The sequence below is a fragment of the Scomber japonicus genome, chromosome 2, assembly GCF_027409825.1.
Source record: "Scomber japonicus isolate fScoJap1 chromosome 2, fScoJap1.pri, whole genome shotgun sequence".
NCBI classification, from domain to species: Eukaryota; Metazoa; Chordata; class Actinopteri; order Scombriformes; family Scombridae; genus Scomber; species Scomber japonicus.
Window position 1 is genome coordinate 8,243,548 of NC_070579.1, and position 19,993 is coordinate 8,263,540.

Here is a 19,993-nt window from a genome sequence, read left to right on the forward strand (position 1 = left end):
ATTAATGGAGGTGTTCCAGTTTGTAAACCTGCAAAGGAAACTAAGAAACAAGTATACAAATATTTAGTTTGCATAATGTCCAATTAAAAGAAACAAAAGTGAATGTCTCATACAGGTCAAATACAACCATGGCGACCTGAGAATTAATGTTTTTTTTCTCTCTGAAACTTTCTTCAGTTTGCTCTGAACAAGCTACAATGTACCTGTAGTGTAAATGTAGATATACAGTACCTGACACAGAGAGAAGGAAGACAACAAATCCACTCGCTGCTGCTGCTGTTGAACCCATAGCTGTTCCTCTCATCTCTCTGACTTCAGAGACAATAAAACATGTCTGTCCAAGAAGGAAAAAGACAAGACTTCAATGTAGAAGGACGTTGTCTTCTTAAGATCACGTCTCTCTGTGGTCTGCAGGCAGAAGACAGAAGTCAAGCTGTTAAAAATGAACCTAATTTCCTTCCTCTTTACATTATTAAAAAAAACATTTAGTTACCCAGAATGCCGATGGTAGCAGGACACCAAATGAATATGACCTCAGTTCCTTGTTTTATTACTCTTGAATGTATTGCAGTAATTTAAGTAAATGCATTTTTGCCTCATGAAAGTTGAACAGACTGAAACACTGTGATGCTATTAATATTCCAGCAATAAGTGAGACAGTGTGCATGAGTTTTTTCTAGTAGTTTTCAAAATTGAAAAAACATAAAACAAAACACGAGATTGTTGATGTGGTCATGAGGTTTTGCTGACTGTGCTGTACCAGGGTCAGATATTTAACATCACTGATTGAAGCTGAGCACTAACTGTTAATTGTTCTTCATTGGCTCAAAAACATTTTTGTCTTATCTTTGTTTAATTGAGGAAAATGTTGGCACCCTCAATGCACTTACTCAGTGCTTATTCTGCCATAGTACCCTGGTGATATGGTTATGTAAATTTCTGTTTCATCTGCATCATTATGGTAAGATATTTGTTATTTCCTATAATCGGAACTAGCTGAGTATGTGGAAGTTGAGCAGAAGGACCAAGAATGGAGCCTTGGTGAACTCAACGTGTCTTTTTTTGTCCATTCAGATGTGTAATTACAGTACTTATTGACACTAAATGGCTCCTGTCCTTTAGATAAGATTCAAACCAGTTTAGTACTATGCCAGAACAACCCATCCAGTTTTCCAGTCAATTTAGTAATATGTTGTGGTCAACTGTGTCAGATGCAGCGCTGAGATCCATTAATACTAACACGGAAATTCTGTCACTGACCTGAAGTCCTTAACAAGAGCAGTCTCAGTGCTGTGGTCTACTTGCTACTGAGGTAAGTGTGAAAACCACAAAGAAATGCAGAACATGATGTGTGAGAAACTCTGAAAAACAACTAAAATAGAAGAGGCGAGGGAGGGGCAACTGTTATAGCTGTAAAAGTTAAAACAGTTGTCCAGCTCTACAGTACAGAGTGCAGAAATTAACAAACACGGTTTAAAACATCAGGATGAGATGAAATTCTCAGTGCATTGCTGTACCATCATATAACTATGAATATATGCATATGCATGTATAAAAATATATGCATTTAACAATCTATGGAGGGAGGCTGGACAAACCATATCAGCCAGGCCCCACCCCCACCACTCATGACGCAGACACATCTAAACATCTTATTACAGTGTTCAGCAATCAATACTGATGTTATTTTGACTTCATTCAACAGCGATAGCTTACACAGGAATAAACAGAAGTGAATGTTTGATGTTGTAAAATTTGAAAGTTATTCATCATACTGCATCACACGTCATCAAACATCAAACCTAAATGTCCTACAATGTAAATGCAGATATACAGTACCCCACACAGACATTAAAATACATCAAATAGTGTTCACAACATGTAATAGTCAGATCAGTAAAGTGTTCTACTCACAGCAGAGAAGGATGTTGTCTGTTGAGTTGCTCGTCCTCTGTGGTCTGTGAGCAGAAGTCAGATATCAGGCTTAAATTAAATGAGTACATTTCCTTCCTGTTTCTTATTACTATGAATATGTATGAGGGGCCATAGACAGTATAGGCGTACATGACATGATCTATGTTAGAGATAACAGATGAGTGTTCGGGCCTTTTAGCAATTTAAAGAGAGAAAAGAAATAATGAGACATTTTTTTGTCATTTTACTCTTTTTAAGTGTGTGGACAGTTCAGTGTCTAAAGTAAACACGTGGCATATGTCTCATATTTGATTTGATGCATCTCTTCGCACTTCTGGTGCATGTTGAGACACTGAATACACCACTATGAGTTCAAAGAGATGTAGTGCATCAGTATGGGAAGTAAGATGTCACATGCTGCGCACAGTGTTTATTGTATGTATTAAGAAACAAATAAAAATTAAAGTACATCAGAGAAATGATAGAGATCTATGTATAAATCAGATCATAAAATGTTTTACATCTACAGTTGTAAACTCACTCATTCACAATCACTCTCAGAGCACATCAGAAATCAGTTCTTCTGCTGTTTAAATAGTGAAAACATATTAAAAAAAACATCCAAATCTCACATTATGAAAGTAAAATGAATTCAAAACTATCCGCAGGGCTAGACACCACATGAGATCAGTGAGAAAATGTTTTTTTTTTTGTCATTCAGGTGAACTGAGCCTTTAAAGCAGACAGTGGAGGGAGACTTCAGTGATGAAGCCTGAATATGCAACACTGAAGCTTCACCACTAGAGGGAAGTGAAACATCAGAGATACTGAATCACAACCCTGAGACAACATTTTACCATCCATCACTGATTGTTTACATACATTTAAATTTACTCAGTAGTTTTTACTTTTTTTGGCTGAGTTGCTTTTTAATCTGCTTACACTCAAAATTATATTAATGAATCATTACAATTACAGGTTCAGTTTCAAACATTGATTGTTCACATCGGTGACCTTGTTGTACAGTAGTTGAACAAACTCTCACAGTGGAGGTGTCTAAGTATGAAAATGATTCAGTCAGTGATCTACAGCTGTCACTAACAAATATGGACAAATATAAACAAACTAATACAAATTCAGTCTGTGCATCTTCATTTTAGCAACATCCCAAATCATAATAAGTTATTACTGTTCTGCTATCAGAATAATTTTCATGATTTAAGCTACTTTAAATTATTTAATGAATGTATTAGATTACATTTATGGTAAGAAATTCTGCATATGAAACACACACACACACACACACACACACACACACACACACACACACACACACACACACACACAGTTATAGTTGTCCAGCGATCTGGAATTTTATTTTGAAGGCTACATAAATGGTAACGTAGCAACCAGCAGTAAGAAAGACGACCGGTCACTCAGTGAATCTTCTCTTCTCATCCTCAAGAAAGCAATGGCTGTAAGTTTGATAATTTGATATTTGATACGATTGAACATGAATATGTAATGTTAAGTTTAGTATTGTAACGTGTGATGTTTATTGACGGGGAAGTCATACAAGAAGTCGTGCTAAAATTAATTTGAGAGCTAATGTAAAGTGTGTGCTGCTTAGCAACGATGTGTATCAGCCCACTGTTAATGTAAACGGCTCATTTGTGCCATGTAGTTTTTTAGCTTTAAATAGCATTACTGTTTATTAGCGACACGCTGTAAAGGAAACTAAGGTTTTGTATTGTCTTTTATTTGCTGTTTCACTCGTGGTATTTCACCATAAAAAAGGAAATAAAGGGAGCAAGACGCTCTGATCCTGGCTAAAGTGTTGTGTTATACCCATAGACTAGTTATACCTGAGTTTGGCTGACCGTTTAACTGCGATAATGTACACGAAGTACATAACGCGCAGGGAGAACAGTACAATTACACTGTGACAAGTTTAATCCTAAAATAGAGGGAAAGTGAGAAATACATCAGCACAAAGGAAACGATTTTTAAAAAATATTAAATTTTATTTGTCTTCATATCTGGCAAATACATTCAGATATTCAGATAAAAATAAACAGAAAAACTATTTCAAGCTGAAACTTTCTGCACACTGTCGCCCTCTGCAGCAGTGAGAGGGAACTGAAATCATGTTTCCAACTACAGAGATGTTGTGGAAGCTGGCTGTTTATTGTATATCAGCCACTGCAATACCTGGATAATGTGACATTCAGCAAAGTGTGATAGAACTGAGATTATGTTTGATGTGTGAAAATATACAGTGAACTGCACAAGAAGCCAATCAGGATTCCTCAAAAGCGATTCATTACAGTATGTACACATTTAAAATAACAGTTTGCATTGCAGCTCTAATCCTACATATCTGTAATATAACTAAAATTAAGCTGGAATTAATTCAGACAGAAAACTCAGTAAATTATAAATCAGTTGAGTCACACACACCACCTGATATTCAACTGATCTAAACAATCAATCATGTTTGACACGTCGACATGATTCAGTTCAAGCTGCCATCAGCACATTCTTCTCAAAGCTTCTGCTACATGCTGTTACTGACTGTCTGTGCTGCTCACTTCTACCTGCTGCTGCTGCTGCTGAAAACTGAACATGAAAATGTCCACATGGTCCTCTACAGCCTCTCTCTCTCTCTCCACTGTCATATTTCACTGTTGTACTACTTTCTGTTTCCATCAGGTGAGTCCAGCCTCTGGTTCAACTGCATCAGAACAAACTCACATGACTGGATTTTACTCCAGCTCTTCCTGCTCCTCTGTGTCTTCTGTCGGTGCTGCAGTGACGACCTGCAAGTCTGAGACATTCTCATAGTCAACACGAGTGTCCAACTGATGGAGAGAAATATAAAAAATGAGGATTAATTGACTTCATTCAGAAAACCATGTTTAAAACTGAATTATTTGCTAAAATTATTTTCACGTGAAATACATGGCATGTTTTTACGCTGCATTTTAAATATAAATTCACTTTATGGCTTCATGCTGACAATATAAATGTGTTTGCTTGCATTCATGAGCCAAGTGATAATAACTGTATTTTAGGATAAGTTCTGTCAATAAGGTTTGTCTCTCTCACCTCTATAGTCTCTACAGGTTCATTCAGTTCAGTGGTGGAGCTCAGAGTTTTCTTCTTTCTGGATTGAATCCAACAAAATCAAGAAATATTTAACTAAAAGAAATTCATAATTTGAAAGCCATAAAAGTGTTTTGATAAGAAATAAAATATTTATTTTCTTTAATATTGTTTAACCTCATCCACAGAACCAGAGGAATCAGAAGAATCAGCATCAGGACCGCCAGAATCAACCTGATGATGTTCATTATAAATACTGATTTCCCTAAAAATGAGACCAACAGAAAGCAGATAAACCTCTTCAATCAGTGCTGAGCTCTTGTGCTCTTTACAGGTGTGTGAAATTCAATGAGTATAACTTACCTTTAACAACATTTTCAGCAGATGAACTCACTGACACAAAGGGAAGCAAAAAAAGTGAATTAAATGAAAACAAAATGAATTATTAAATGAAACAATAAGGTTGACATATGGTATCAAAGCTGCTCTGAACTACAGCAGCAGACTGAATGTGAAGCAGACAGAGCTGAAGAAAGCACCCATGTTCAGACACATCGTTCAATGTTTTTTGTTTTTTTTAACAAGATTGAGGAGATTAACAGCTGTATTTTGCTTTCTAAATAAACTATTTCACTCACATTTCACATCAATGAAGATGTATTCAGATGTCCTCTTCCCCAGCCAGTTCTCAGCTGTACAGTAATACTCTCCAGAGTCAGAGGACTGGATGGAGCTGAAGACAAGCTGTGGTTCTTTACTGAGAGGTTGAAGGTCTGGATTTACATTCTTCTTGTACCAGGTGTATTTAGCTGCTGGGTTAGCATCACTGCTACAGGTCAGAGTCACTGAACTGCCCTCAATGATTTCACCAGTGGGATTCACTGACAAAGAGGGAAGCTTTGGACCATCTGGAGGAGAGGAACACATATTGACTTGAAGATAAGAATGACAAAATCTGTTTCATTTTGGGAAGTTATACTCTAAAACAATAATGAATACAGAAATAAATAAAATAAAGTAGAATTAACTTTCACTCATATTTTATTTCACTGCTAATTACTAGTCTTTAATTCTCTCTTGTGCACGCTCTCGCTCACTCTCGCTCTACTGAAACGTATATACGTCTGTGAACAGAACTGTTAGAGTTAAGCAGACTGAACCTAACAAAGACATGCGTGATCTACTAAAAAAAATGGCTTAAAAAAGTGCAAAGTTGTAAAGTGTAAATAGTTTTTTACTTTTTAAAGAAGTTTCACTCACATTTCACATCAATAAAGATGTATTCAGATGTCCTCTTCCCCAGCTGGTTCTCAGCTGTACAGCAATATTCTCCAGAGTCAGAGGACTGGATGGAGCTGAAGATAAGCTGATGTGGTTCTTTACTGAGAGGTTGAAGGTCTGGATTTACATTCTTCGTGTACCAGGTGTATTTAGCTGCTGGTTTAGCATCACTGCTACAGGTCAGAGTCACTGAGCTGCCCTCAATGATTTCACCAGAGGGACTCACTGACACTGAGGGAAGCTTTGGACCATCTGTAAGAGGTGATATGAACACATATTAACTTGACTATGAGATGTTATCATAAAAGAAAGTCTATTTAATTTGATTATAATTTGATGCAGGAATAAATAAATTAAAGTAGAATTTATTTTCACTCTTATTTTTAACGTTGGATTATTGCCACTGACCAGAATACTGTCCCAGGTACTCACTGTCTTTAATGCAGGTAGTTTTAGATTCCTGCTGGTGGCGTGTGTGTCTGTGTGTGTGTTCCGACTGCTTGCTGAGTTGTCTTAACACTAAATGTTATTGTCCCTATAGATTCAGATATTGTAGGTCTACCTTCCTCACTGTCACTCACCTCTTTTGTTTCTTTCTATAAATCCTGCTGTGAGATCACGTTGGTTGTATTGTGTGTCCTGTACTTAACTACACTTACACACCTTAGCACAAGTTAGCATGTTATTAAAATAAACAACTAACATCACTTTTTGGTCTGAGTAATATAGTTATGTTGATAAAAGTACAAAGTATAAATTAAATTGTGTAAGAGTTAACACTGAGTCTGACTTCTTCTAAACTATTTGGGTCAAAGTTTTCACTCGATGTGTTAATGAAGAGAAGAGATGTTGTTGTTGATAAAAGTACAAGAATAAATTAAATGAAAACTCACACACTGGAGGAGAGTGGAAAGACTCGTATCCTGATAGAGCACAAGAGTAGTAGTCATCAGGATTATTTTGGTTCAGATAAAAGTAAGCTGTCTTCTCCTTAGTTGGTCGGCCGTTCTTGTACCACATGTAGGAAGGATAATCAGGCAGCTGACAACTATTGTGACATGTCAGCTCTGTCCGGGTGGGAGAAGATGGGCCAACTTGCACTTGGAGGCCTGGATCAACAAATAAATATAATTTCTGAATTAACTGTCAACACACAGTACATACAATCAAATACTCACATATTCACAATAACATTTACTAAATGTTCGGGAACAGCTAAAAACTAACTGATCACAACATCAAGAAATTAAACATTTATAGCAAATGGTTATGAAGTCAGATTTGGTGGAAATCAACATTATTAAAAGCTTTGCACATAATGAGGAGATTGTGTCAGCAGATGGCGTTAGCATTAGCATGTAAGCAGAGTAATAGTAAAACGTTTTAATGGACACACTCCTTTGGATATGATGACCATTATTAGTCAGCTGGTAGCCAAGTAGCTGGTAAAGCTCTGTGCTCTGCTTGAACTAATGCTTTGCTCCATTTAAAATAAAATGTTACCTGTGACAGTCAAAGTGACTCCAGGTTCACCAGTATATTTCCCATCTGGATGGTTTGTTATGAACCTGAACTTGTACACAGCTGAGTCTCTCTCTCTCAGGTCTGTGATTCTCAGAGTGCAGACGTTCTCATCACAGTGATACTGCACACGACCTGCGTACTCCGAGTCTGTTCTCAGATCCACAGGTGCATTATTACTCCCTTTAGTAAACCACAGTGTTTTATCAACTGCAGTATCACGGTTATTTACTCTGGGTGGGTATGTGTAGGTGCAGTTTATGTCCACTGTTGATCCTTTTACGGCACAGATGTGAGTACGAGTGTAAGTCACTCTCCAGCCATTCTGACCCTGTACCACTGTAACACAGAGCACATCAGAAACCACAATCATATGTAGTATGACATCCAGGGAAAGAGTTAGTTTTACTTAGATTAATGGAAGTGTTTAACTTTGTAAACCTGCAAAGGAAACTAAGAAACAAGTATACAAATATTTAGTTTGCATAATGTCCGACTTAAAGAAACTCTCTTCAGTTTGCTCTGAGCAAGCTACAATGTACCTGTAGTGTAAATGTAGATATACAGTACCTGACACAGAGAGAAGGAAGACAACAAATGCACTCGCTGCTGCTGTTAAACCCATAGCGGTTCCTCTCATCTCTCTGACTTCAGAGACAATAAAACTTGTCCGTCCAAGAAGGAAAAAGACAAGACTTCAATGTAGAAGGACGTTGTCTGCTTAAGATCACGTCTCTCTGTGGTCTGCAGGCAGAAGACAGAAGTCAAACTATTAAAAATGAACCTAATTTCCTTCCTCTTTACATTATTAAAAAGAAGAAACTGTAATTGGATGTCCTCCATTTTGTTACCCAGAATGCCGATGGTAGCAGGACACCAAATGAATATGACCTCAGTTCCTTGTATTATTACTCTTGAATGTATTGCAATTATTTAAGTTAAGGCGTTTTTGCCAAATGAAAGTTGAACAGACTGAAACATTGTGATAATATTAATATTCCAGCAGTGAGACAGTGTGAAGGAGTTTTTTCCTAGTTGTTTTCAAAATTGAAAAAACATAAAACAAAACATGAGATTGCTGACTGCGCTGTACCAGGGTCAGCTTTTAACATCACTGATTAAAGCTGAGCAATGACTGTTAATCGTTCTTCCTTGGCTCAAAAGCAATGACTTCAGTTTGATCTGCACTTATGCACTTACTCAGTGCTTATTCTACCATAGTACCCTGGTGATATGGTTATGTCCATTTCTGTGTCGTCTGCATCATTATGGTAAGATATTTTGTTTTGTTATTTTCCATAATCTGAACTAGCTGAGTATGTAGAAGTTGAACAGAAGGACCACGAATGGAGCCTTGGTGAACTTTTTTGTCCATTCAGATGTGTGATTACTTATTGACACAAAATGACCCCTGTCCTTCAGGTAAGATTCAAACTATATTAGTACTGTGTCGGAAAGTCCCACTCAGTTTTTCAGTAAATTAGGAAAAATGTTGTGGTCAACCGTGTCAGATGCAGCACTAAGATCCATTAATGCTAACACGGAAATTCTGTCACTGACCTGAAGTCCTTAACAAGAGCAGTTTTAGTGCTGTGGTCTAGTTGCTGCTCAGCTAAGTGTGAAAACCACAAAGAAAAGCAGAACACGACGTGTGGGAAACTCTGAAAAGCAACTAAAATAGAAGAGGTGAGGGAGGGACAACTGTTATAGCTGTAAAAGTTAAAACAGTTGTCCAGCTCTACAGTACAGAGTGCAGAAAAACACCGTTTAAAACATCAGGATGAGATTAAATTCTCAGTGCATTGCTGTACCATTATAGAACTATGAATATATGCATAAATATATGCATCTAACAATCTATGGAGGGAGGGAGGACAAACTATATCAGCCAGGCCCCACCCCCACCACTCATGATGCAGACACATCTAAACATCTTATTACAGTGTTCAGCAATCAATACTGATGTTATTTTGACTTCATTCAACAGCGATAGCTTACACAGGAATAAACAGAAGTGAATGTTTGATGCTGTGAAATTTGAAAGTTATTCATCATACTGCATCACACATCAAACCTAAATGTCCTACAATGTAAATGCAGATATACAGTACCTGACACAGAAAGACGGAAGACATTAAAATACATCAAATAATGTTCACAACATGTAATAGTCAGATCAGTAAACTGTTCTACTCACAGCAGAGAAGGACGTTGTCTGTTAAGATGCTCGTCTTCTGTGATCTGTGAGAAGAAGTCAGATATCAGGCTTAAATTAAGTTAGTACATTTCCTTCCTCTTTCTTATTACTATGAATATGCATGAGGGGCCATAGACAGTATAGGCGTACGTGACATGATCTATGGTAGAGGATAACAGATGATTGTTTCAGGCCTTTTAGCATTTTAAAGAGAGAAGTGAAATAATGAGACACTTTTGTCATCTTACTCTTTTTAAGCGTGTGGACAGTTCAGTGTCTACAGAAAACATGTGACATATGTGTGACATTTGATTTGATGCATCTCCTCACACTTCTGGTGCATGTTGAGACACTGAATACACCACCATGAGTTCAAAGAGATGTAGTGCATCAGTATGGGAAGTAAGAATCCACATGCTGAGCACAGTGTTTATTGTATGTATTAAGAAACATATACAAATTAAAATGCATCAGAGAAATGATACAGGGATCTATCTGTAAATCAGATATGTACAGTTGTAAACTCACTCATTCACAATCACTCTGACCGTAACACAGAGGTCATCAGAAATCCGTTCTTCTGCTGTTAATTGTTCCTTCTTGGCTCAAAAACAATGACTGTAGTGGCCATTTGTCCTCAAATAAACAAAAATAAACAAATTCAACTTTAAACTAAACATAATCAAAAGGCCACTGACGCACCATGGGTGTGGGATAACGCAGGCAAAAGAGGGGAGATGAAAAGATGAATGTCCATTCAAAAATATTGCGTTTGCGGTGATTTATTTCAAAATAATAAAAACAAACAAAAGAACAAAGAAATCCAAAGCTGTTGCCGCCTCTAGTGCGCTGGTAAAAAACCATAGGCCCACCCCGGTGCATGCTGGTACAAGTGTGCCTACCTACTTAAATAAACTTTAAATGCTCTCAGTGATAATCAACTAGTAAAACTAAACCCAAAATATAAATCCTATCAATCTAAATATACTAAACAAATAATTAACAAAAAATATTATCCAATTTTAATCCAAATAAAGTAAACAAAACAAAATTACTTAATTAGTAAATTAGATTTGAAACAAACTATAAACAATAACTAAACTTCACAAAATTAACAAATAGCTCCTACATTCCGGCCCCTAATTGTGCATTATATCACAATTACACACAAAAAAGAGCTATTTATAAAACTACGACTATGAAACAGACTCCTATTCTGTATATCATGTAGTAACCCTGCATAAATTGTCTTCTTGAATAACCTGAAAAATAAAACACAGGTTAATTAGAGAAAGAAATAGAAAGAAAAATCAGAAGTAGAAAAGAGAGAATGATGACGTTAGACTGCTGCTTCCAGTAGTAGACAGAGCTTCGTCACGGGCCTCTCCAGAATACTGGTCCTTGTTTGGAGTCGAACAGTGCGTACCAGACCTTTCGCATCTGATCTGACCTCCAAAACTTTCCCCATGATCCATGATCCTCTTGGAGCTGAGGCATCTGCAACAAGAACAATGTCTCCAGGAGTGAGGCTTTTCCTTGGCCTTATCCATTTTTGTCTTTCCTGCATTATAGGCAGATACTCAGAAATCCATCTTTTCCAAAATAACTCAGCAATATACTGTGTTTGCTTCCACCTTTTCCTCAGGTATAGATCGTTTTGGTCGAACAGTCCTGGTGGCAAAATTGGTTTTCCTTTCAACATTAGAACATGGTTCGGTGTGAGAGCTTCCAAGTCATTTGGGTCGTCTGAGACTTTTGTGATAGGTCTGTCATTCAATATTGCCTCAACCTCACAGAAAATGGTCTGGAGTCCTTCATCATCCAGAGTTTGTTGTTTAAGTACTGAGACGAGAACACTCTTAACTGAACGAATCAGACGCTCCCAGATACCACCTTGATGGGAAGCTGCTGGTGTGTTGAAACTCCACTTTATGCCATCCTGAACAAAAGCTCTTTGAATTCTGCTGTGATTCAAAGCAGCCAAACTTTCTTTCAACTCCCGGTTAGCTCCGACAAAGTTCGTACCATTATCAGTTCTGACAGTTGAAACTGGACCTCTTCGACAGATAAACCTCCGAATTGCATTAATACAGGAATCTGTATTCAAGGTATAAGCCACTTCCAAATGCACTGCGCGGCTGGTCAGACATGTAAACAGCACTCCATATCTTTTAAGAAGACTTCTGCCTTTTTTAACATCAATAGGGCCAAAATAATCAATTCCCACATTTGTGAAAGGTGCCCTTTCTGGCAACACCCTCTCCTCTGGTAGGTCAGCCATTTTCTGTTCAATCAGCTTTCCTCTGTTACGTCTGCATACAATACAGTCTGATATTACCCTCCTGGCAGCAGAGTTTGCATTTATGATCCAGTATTTTTGTCGTAACCTAGACAACATGTGATTTCTGCCTGAATGTCCCAGCTGATTATGAATATGGCGCAAAATGAGCGTGGATACATGCATGTCTTTGGAGAGAATGACTGGATGTTTGGATTCTGCTGGTAATGCTGCTTTGTTCAGCCGACCACCAACTCTGAGGATTCCGTCATCCATCACTGGATCCAGTTTGTATAGTGGGCTTTCTTTGGAGATGAATTTGAAGCCGCCGTTAAGTGAAGCAATTTCAGTTTTAAACTTGTGTGTTTGTACATGCCGAATGATGGACTCTTCTGCTTTCACCAGATCCTCAGGAGTCAGACTTTGTCCTTTGAGTGTAACTTTGAAGTTCTGCACTTTTATGTCCACTTCATGTTCTTTATTTAGGCTTGCAGAAGCACAAAACTCTTTCCTCTTTTGGGCTAATGTCAACAGAACTGTTTTGACTTTTAATAACCAGGCCACGGATGTCTTTAATTTAATCCAGGATGAAAAGTAATGGATTAGATGGCTGGTAGGGTTTTCTACATCCTTGGCAATAGCATTCACTATCAAGTCCCGTTTGACCTCTGGGTCATCAACAGAAACCACAGCAAGATCATTTTTCAGATTAGGCCATTCCTCCTCTGATTTGGAGAGAAACTCAGGTCCATTCAACCATTTCCTGCCATTCAAGAAATCCTGAGCTTTCATTCCTCTTGAGGCTTCATCTGCTGGATTCTCCTTTGAACCCACATATCTCCACTGCTCAACAGCTGTGGCCTCTCTGATGACAGAAGTTCTGTTTGCCACGAAAGTATGGAATCGTCTGGTCTCATTTGCTATGTATTTAAGGACTGTTGTACTGTCTGTCCAAAAAACTGACTTCTTTAGCACAAGTTGCAACTCCTTTTGCAGCATTTTATCGACTCTAACAGCAAGAACTGCAGCAGTGAGTTCCAGTCTTGGGATTGTAGTCTGCTTGAGAGGAGCAACTCTAGCTTTTCCCAGAAGAAATGCCACATGTGTCTGATGATAATTTTCCAGTCTTAAATAAGACACTGTTCCATATCCAACCTGGCTGGCATCAGAGAAATGATGAAGCTGTGCTGAAACAGGTGTTCCGAAGTCTCTGGGTTTAATGCAGCGTTCCACTTTAATTTCAGTCATTTTTTTTAGGTCTTTGAGCCATTCAGTCCACTGCTCAGAGAGGGGAAGGGGAATGACCTCATCCCACTTTATGTTTCTCCTACAGAGCTCCTGAAGCAACAGTTTGACTGGCATGCTGAATGGGGCTAAAAATCCCAAAGGGTCGTAAAGAGAGCTGACCACTGAAAGAATGCCTCTTCTAGTCTGCGATTGTTCTCGGACTGAGGTCTTGAACTTGAACATGTCAGTACCAATGCACCACTGAAGCCCAAGTGCTCGCTCTGTTGGAAGTTGTTCTGCATCCAAATCCAGCTCCATGATTTTGTTTGCTCTGCTTTCCTCCGGGATAGACTGCAACACTGTACGGTTGTTGCTAATCCATTTCGAAAGAATAAATCCTCCTTTGTTGCAGAGAGCAGTCAAATCTTGGATCATTTGAATAGCTTCTTCCTCTGAAGCCATGGCTTTCAAACAGTCATCCACATAGAAATTATGTTTCACTGTATTGATCACTTCAAGTGGGAAATGCTGTGTGTTATCTTCTGCTGTTCTCCTCAAAGCATAATTTGCACAGCTTGGTGAGGATACAGCGCCAAACAGATGAACTCTCATGCGATGTTCCTGTGGAGGCTGTGTAATGTCACCATTTGGCCACCAGAGGAAGCGGAGAAAGTTGGTGTGCTTATCTGGGACATGTACTTGGTGAAACATTGCTGTGATATCTGCCATTATTGCCACAGGTTGTTGTCTAAATCGAATGAGAACTCCAATGAGAGTATTGGTCAGATCAGGTCCCTGTAAGAGTTGACAGTTCAGTGATGTTCCTTTATAGGTTGCTCCGCAGTCGAAAACGACTCTCAGCTTGCCTTTTCTGGGATGATAAACTCCATGATGTGGAATATACCACACCTTTCCATCACTTTGTTCTAGTTGATCAGCAGGCACCATCTCTGCATATCCTTGAGTTATCATGTCATTTAGGAATTTAGTGTACTCCTCCTTAAATGTGTTGTTCTTGTCAAATTTTCTTTTCAGACTTTGGAGGCGCTGTTCTGCTACACAGCGATTATTTGGCAAGATACAATCTTCTTGTCTGAAAGGTAAGTCAATGCAATAATGACCTTCAATCATTTCTGCCGTGCTGCTTACAACATCCATGAACTTAACATCTTCTCTAGACATTTCAGTTTGCTCCTCAGATGATCTCTCATTAAAATCATGGTTATATTGTTGAATCAGCATGTCTTGAAGGTGTTCAACAGATATTCTGTTCACTGACACAGCAGGGCAGTTCTTCTTGCTCATATTGTTTGTTCCACGAAGCGGACCATTAATGACCCAGCCGACCCTGGTTCTTACTGCATAGGGTCCTTCATCCTGGCTGTTTATTACCTCCCAAGGCTCCATTACTTTGGGGGCATCAGTTCCAATTAGCAGTTCTACATCTGCATCAATGTCATGGATTTTCACATCCCTCAGATAAGACCACTGATCAAGATCCTCCTGTCGTGGAACATTGAGTGAGGAAACAGGCATGGATCTCTGTGTTAACACATCAGGTAACTGGATGTAATCATTCAAGTCAAGACCAGACACCTCAAGACCTGACAGACTATGAGCATTCACAACTTTCCTTTGTCCCATTGTTTTCATCAAAAAAGTTGTTCTTTTTCCACTCAGATTTAATTTTCTTGCCAGCTTCTCTGTGCAAAACGTTCCTGAGCTTCCTGGATCTAAGAAAGCATATGTCAGCACAGTTTTGTCACTTTTGTGGCTCTTAACTTTAACTGCAACAATAGAAAAGATGGAGTCATCTTCAGAACCGGCCCCGATATGTCCACAGGTCTGTGTCATTACAGTAGTAACACTTGGAGTGCTCACAGGTGAGTGTTTGGAGGATGTACCTGTATCCTGCCACTTGATATGAAGGATTCCTGGATGCTTTTGGTTACACACGTTGCAATCCAAACGACTCCTGCAGTCTTTGCTTGTGTGACCTATTTTCAGGCAACCAAAACATATCCCTTTTGCTTTGATGAAATTAATCTTGTCACGATGTAATTTCATTCTAAACTGTGAGCAGTTATCCAGCGAGTGACTACTTTGTGAACAAAACAGACAGTTGTGAATTGGAGAGGGTGTGACTTTGTTACTTGTACAATGAGCCATGTCTTTGTCCTTTACTGTTGTGACATTAGTAGCAAAACTGCTTTCCTTCTTCCTTTGCATGAAAGAGCTAGGCTTGGAGGACTTGGATTTGATGGGTGGTGAATCTTGAATGTTGCCAAAAAGTGGGTCTGAGGCAATTTTGACTTGCTTTTCAATAAAGGTGACAAGATCAACAAACTGTGCTCTCCGACCATTTTTGTCAAGTATGTCACATGCAACACTTCTCCATTTTTCCCTTAATTTGTAAGGAAGTTTCATGATTATACTTCTCATGTTAGAGGGTAAATCCAGTTCTTTCATTTGCGTCATTTGCTCTGTTAGATTTGCACATCCTCGCAGAAACAGAGAGAAGGACTGTAATGCTTTAATGTCCTCACTTTTAACAGGTGTCCAGGAAAGAAGCTTCTCCATATAAGCACTTGATATTTTGTATTCATTACCAAAATGTTCTGCAAGGAGACTCTTGGCCTTGTTGTATCCAATCTCTGAAGGTAAGTGTTGACAACTGTGCACTAAGTTTCTTGGTTCTCCTCTGGTATATTGCTCCAGATAGTGCAAGCGGTCACTCCAGTTAGATGTTTTATCCTCCACTCCATTCTCAAAAGCTCTAATGAAAGACCTGTAGTGAAGAGGGTCTCCATCAAACACAGGGATGCTTATAGAGGGAAGTACAGAGCTTAGATTTTGCTGAACCAGCAGAGCAGTGATTTCGTTTTGCTTTTGCATTATATTCACAATCTCATTTTGAGAGTTATTTGTCACAGTTTGATGTTGAGGGGGTATCAGTCTTGCTTGATTTTGATTTGCAGTTGATGTGACTTGAACTGGTTCATTAACATTGAAAAACTTTTCATTCATCCATGTTTTTTGTTTAGGCTTCACAACTTGTGGTTGAGATATGACCGGCACATCAGTAACATTCACATTTTCATTCAAGGTTAATGGCACAAACATGTCAACATCTGGATTTAATACACTTGCTCTCTGAGATTTATTCCTTTCAAAATAAGACTTCATACCGTCTGACCGTTTTGAACCACGTTCAGATGAATTAATCTCCAGAACAACAAGTTTTGCATTTGTTGCAGCCAATTCGGTTTCAAGCTCCAATTGTTCCTTTTCTCTTTTCAACTTCTCCTCCATGGCTTCAATTGAATGTTTCTTTTTTAGCGCAGCAACGCGCTCCAGTAGCGCTGCTTTTTCTGCTTGGGTTTTAATGCGTGCTGAAGCTGTTGAGGAGGTACGAGATAGCTGGGATGGAGGCTTTAAACAGCTTGCTTTTACACTTGACACATTGGAAGCACTATCATCAGGCTTTATTTCATCAGCGTCACCATCAGGAGATTCAGTTATATCATCAGCTTGTATTTCGTCAGTAACACCCTGTTCATCGTGACACTCGGTAAACACATATGGATGACCCAGTTCAGAAAGCCAGATTTTTGCCCTTTCAGTGAAATCATTCAATTTGATCATCTTTGCCTCGAAATATTCACATTGTCTTTTCATTTCATCTTGTGGCAAAGGCAAGTTTATTAAAGATTCATGCAGTTCATTTGCGTCGTCACAACACTGGATAAGCTTTGAAAGCTCCAAGTTCACTGAATTGACATTTTCATTTGATTCCATTAACGCAGTGATTTTGTCCACAAACTTTTTTGCTTGTTTGCATTTCACACTCCTTTTTTCTTGGCACATTTCTGTGTAGAAGCACAATCCTTTAAAGGTGAGTTTAATGTCTCTTTTGGTTGACAATGTTTCAGACTCTTTCACAGTTTCATCAGACATTTTAGCGATCTTTCCAACACTGATTGTGGCGCAGAAAACAAAGTCCACAATGTCCAAACATGCAGGTAAAGCAGCAAATCAATATGATTATTGGCTGATCAGATCCAGTTCATCACACAAAGACATCACACATTGCAGTCGGGCGACTTTATGAATGAAAGCCGCTGGCAGATAGGCGTAAAGTGTGCGTAATGATGACGTGGCGTACTTTAGCACAGTTCAAACTTTTCCCATTTTTGTATGAAACACTGACTTTCAAACTCCAATCGTTTGGCTGTTGTCCAATACAGCAGTCCTGTTACATACCAGTGCTTTTGTTGATCTGAGCCGAAGACCATTTCCCACTGCGGTTGATGATTCACAAACGGCGTTGAATAAAACAATCCGTGCTGATGATCAGTCCATAAACCAAGAAGATCCACTCTTTCCAATGATGAAGAATCCTTCCTTTGAGTCCATGGGCAGGTTTTTTACTTGATGTAGTGGCCATTTGTCCTCAAATAAACAAAAATAAACAAATTCAACTTTAAACTAAACATAATCAAAAGGCCACTGACGCACCATGGGTGTGGGATAACGCAGGCAAAAGAGGGGAGATGAAAAGATGAATGTCCATTCAAAAATATTGCGTTTGCGGTGATTTATTTCAAAATAATAAAAACAAACAAAAGAACAAAGAAATCCAAAGCTGTTGCCGCCTCTAGTGCGCTGGTAAAAAACCATAGGCCCACCCCGGTGCATGCTGGTACAAGTGTGCCTACCTACTTAAATAAACTTTAAATGCTCTCAGTGATAATCAACTAGTAAAACTAAACCCAAAATATAAATCCTATCAATCTAAATATACTAAACAAATAATTAACAAAAAATATTATCCAATTTTAATCCAAATAAAGTAAACAAAACAAAATTACTTAATTAGTAAATTAGATTTGAAACAAACTATAAACAATAACTAAACTTCACAAAATTAACAAATAGCTCCTACAATGACTTCAGTTTGATCTTTGTTTAATTGAAGAACATTCTGGCACATTCAATGCACTTACTCAGTGCTTATTCTACCATAGTACCCTGGTGATATGGTTATGTACATTTCTGTGTCGTCTGCATCATTATGGTAAGGTATTTTGTTTTGTTATTTTCTATAATCTGAACTAGCTGAGTATGTAGAAGTTGAACAGAAGGACCACGAATGGAGCCTTGGTGAACTTTTTTGTCCATTCAGATGTGTGATTACTTATGGACAGACAATGTCCCCTGTACTCTAGGTAAGACTCAAACTAGATAAATACTGTGCTGGAAAGTCCCACTCAGTTTTTCAGTCAATTAGGCAGAATCTTGTGGTCGACCATGTCAGATGCAGCACTGAGATATATTAATACTAACATGGAAATACTGCCACTAACCTGAAGTCCTTAACAAGAGCAGTCTCAGTGCTGTGGTCAAGTGGCTGCTCAGCTAAGTGTGAAAACCACAAAGAAATACAGAACATGACGTGTGGGAAACTACGAAAAGAGGCTAAAATAGAAGAGGTGCCAATAAATGCTCAAAGTGAGGGGCAGCTTATAGCTTATAGCTGTAAAAGTTAAAACAGTTGTCCAGCTCTACAGTACAGAGTGCAGAAATTAACAAACAGTGTTAGAAATATATGCATCTAACAATCTATGGAGGGAGGGAGGACAAACCATATCAGCCAGGCCCCACCCCCACCACTCATGACGCAGACACATCTAAACATCTTATTACAGTGTTCAGCAATCAATACTGATGTTATTTTGACTTCATTCAACAGCGATAGCTTACATAGGAATAATCAGAAGTGAATGTTTGATGCTGTGAAATTTGAAAGTTATTCATCATACTGCATCACACATCATCAAACATCAAACCTAAATGCCCTACAATGTAAATGCAGATACACAGTACCTGACACAGAGAGAAGGAAGACATTAAAATACATCAAATAATGTTCACAACATGTAATAGTCAGATCAGTAAACTGTTCTACTCACAGCAGAGAAGGACGTTGTCTGTTGAGTTGCTCGTCCTCTGTGGTCTGTGAGCAGAAGTCAGATATCAGGTTTAAAATAAATGATTACATTTCCTTCCTGTTTCTTATTATTATGAATATGTATGAGGAGCCAAGTGACAGTATAGGTGTATGTGACATGATCTATGTTAGAGGATAACAGATGAGTGTTCTGGCGTTTTAGGAATATAAAGAGAGAAGAGAAATAATAAGACACATTTTTGTCATCTTACTATTTTTAAGTGTGTGGACAGTTCAGTGTCTAAAGAAAACACGTGACGTAAACTCAATCATTTACAATCACTCTGACTGTATTAAGAAACAAATAAAAATCAAAGTACACCAGAGAAATGATACAGAGATCTATGTGTAAATCAGATCACAAAATGTTTTACATCTACATTCACATTCACTCTGACTGTAACACAGAGCACATCAGAAATCAGTTCTTCTGCTGTTTAAAGATGCACCGATGCTCTCT